The sequence below is a fragment of the Choloepus didactylus genome, chromosome 26, assembly GCF_015220235.1.
Source record: "Choloepus didactylus isolate mChoDid1 chromosome 26, mChoDid1.pri, whole genome shotgun sequence".
Classification (NCBI taxonomy): Eukaryota; Metazoa; Chordata; class Mammalia; order Pilosa; family Megalonychidae; genus Choloepus; species Choloepus didactylus.
In genome coordinates, this window is record NC_051332.1 from 9329727 (window position 1) to 9332792 (window position 3066).

Below are 3066 nucleotides of genomic sequence, written 5' to 3' on the forward strand. Positions count from 1 at the left end.
TTTTTTCCCATATACCATTACGTTGTTAACTCTTTGTACAAGTGTTGCACCTTAGAAGTAGATCATGCAAAAACTTGTTTGTACCTTCAATGTGTCACTGATACTTATAATCACATTAGCAATCATCACCCATGTCCTTTCACATACCTTTAAGTTCACCCTAATTAACATGATGGTACATATTAAGTTATCTTTCTCCCTCTCTAGCTTCTGTCTATCTCTAGGCCCCTGTATTCTACATTTTAAGAAACTGATTTTACATTGAGCAGGGGGCTCATCTCTCCTTTTGTGTCTGGCTTATTTCACTCAGGATTACGCCTTTGAGGTCCAACCATGTTGCCATATGCTTCAGGATCTTGTTCCTTCTTACTGCTGCATAGTATTCCATCATATGTGTATACCCCATTTTGTTTACCCATTCATCTGTTGAAGGACACTTGGATTGTTTCTGTCTTTTGTTAATTGTGAGTAATGTTGTTATGAACATCAGTGTGCAAATGTCTGTTTGTGTCACTGCTTTTTTATCTTTCTGGGTATATACCAAAAAGTGAAATTGCCAGGTTTTAGGGTAACTCACTATTTAGTTTTTTGAGGAACTGCCAAACTCTCTTCCCACAGTGGCTGTACCATTATACATTCCCACCAGCAATGGATAAATTTCCAATTTATCCACATCCTCTCCAGCATTTGTAGATCCTGTTTGCTTAATGGTAGTCATTCTTAGAAAATGTATGTGTGAAATGATATCTCATTGTGGTTTTGATTTGCATTTCCCTAATAGCTAATCAAGATGAACATTTTTCATGTGCTTTTTAGCCATCGGTATGTCCTCTTTGGAAAAATATTTTTCCCTTTTTATAATTGGGCTGTTTGTACTTTTGTCATTGAGTTTTAGAATTTCTTTATATATGCTGGATATCAGTCTCTTATCAGGTATATGTTTTCAAATATTTTCTTCCATTTAGTTGGCTACCTCTTCACCTTTCTGACAGGGTTCTCTGAAGCTCAGAAGCATTTGACTTTGAGTAGTTACCATGTATCTATTTTTTTTCTTTTGTTGCTTGTGCTTTGGGTGTAAGGTCTAAGATGCTACCTCCAATTACTAGATCTTGAAGATGTTTCCTCAGATTATTGTCTAGGAGTTTTATGGTATTGGCTCTTATATTTAAGTCCTTAATCCACTTTGGGTTAATTTTCATATAGAGCGTGAGGTTAGGGGTCCTCTTTCATTCTTTTGGATGTGGATATCCCATTCTCCCAACCTTCCTGTAGAACCACTACACTGCCCTCCAGATGGGGTACACCATTCTACTTCCCTACCAACAGTGAATAGGTATATCCTGCTCTCAACATTTTCTCCAGAACTTGTATCCCTCTGTTTATTTTTCAACAGTTTTATTCACACACCACACAATCCATCCTAAGTAAACAATCAATGATTCCCAGAAAAATCACATAATTAAGCATTCACCACCACAATCTATATGAGGACATTTTCATTTCTTCCACAGAGAAAGAGGAAGAGGAAAATAAAGGAATGAAAAATTAAAAATAGAATAAAAAATAAGAACAAGAAAATGAAATGATTGTACAGCTACAACACCAAGAATCACATACCACTCCCTTATATCCCCCCCCTTATTTATATTTAAATTTGGTGTATTAGCTTTGTTACAAATAATGGAAGCATATTACAATGTTATGGTTAACTATAGACTCTACTTTACATTGATAGGATTTTCCCCCTATGCTATCCAATTTTCAATACCTTGTAATGTTTGACATTAATTTGTTCTCCCTCATTTAAAAACAATCTTATATTTGTATATTTAATCACCATTATTGACCACTCTAAGGTTCATCAGGCAATTGAATAAACTCACCCCATCCTTTCAGTTGTAATTTCTCTGTTTTTTCATTAAGGTCCCCACTATATGTTGTAGAGGCCCTGCTCTGGCCACTCATACACTGGAACCACTGTCCCAGTCATTCCATGTCTTTTCCCTACTTTTTTCCATGGGGAGAAGTTTGTTCTGCCTCTCCTATTCTGCCACCTTCCCAGAAGCCAGCCAGATTTTATTTTTAATAACATGATTCTTCACCTCTGAGTGAATCAGGCCAGGATTGCTCAATGTAGGACATACAGCATAGTGCCTGGGACTCTGAGAATTCTTTGGGAGAAAGTCCAGGCTTCAGAAGAACTTACTTCCTGATGAAAGATGCAGTGATAATGGTTTTTAGGCTAGAAGGCTGTTTCCTGCCTGGATCATTAGTGTTCTTGTGTTGGTTTACCATTATCCTTGGACTTCTTGGTTAAAGCTCTTCCCTCCATCACACAGTGATGTTCTCTGGTCAATTGATTTCTGACATAGCTCCTAAGTCCACTCAACTGGGACAGAACAGTCTCTTCAATAAATGGTATTGAGAAAACTTGATATCCATAGCCAAAAGAATGAAAGAGGGCCCCTATCTCACAACCTATACAACAGTTAACTCAAAATGTATTAACAACCTAAATTTAAGAACAAGTAACATAAAACTCCTATAAGAAAATGTAGGGAAACATTTTCAAGGTCTAGTGATAGGCAGTAGTTTCTTAGACATTACACTGTAAGTACAAATAATGAAAGAAAAAAATAGATAAATGGAACTCCTCAAAATCAAATATTTCAGTGCTTCAAATGTTTTTCTCAAGAAAGTAAAAAGGCAATCAATTCAGTGGGAGAAAATATTTGGAAACCACATATCCGATAACATTTGTTGTCCAGAAAATATAGAGAAATCCTACAATCAACAATAAAAACACAAACAACACAATTTAAAAATGGGAAAAAGACATGAACAGACATTTTTCCAAAGAGGAAATACAAATGGCTAAAAAGCATATGAAAAGATACTCAGCTTCACTAGATATTAGGGAAGCACAAATCAAAACCACAAGGAGATATCATAGTCTAACACCTACTTGAATGGCCACTAATAAACAAACAGAAAATTACAAGTTTTGGAAAAGATATAGAGAAATTGCAACACTTATTCACTGCTGGTGGGAATGCAAAATGGTAT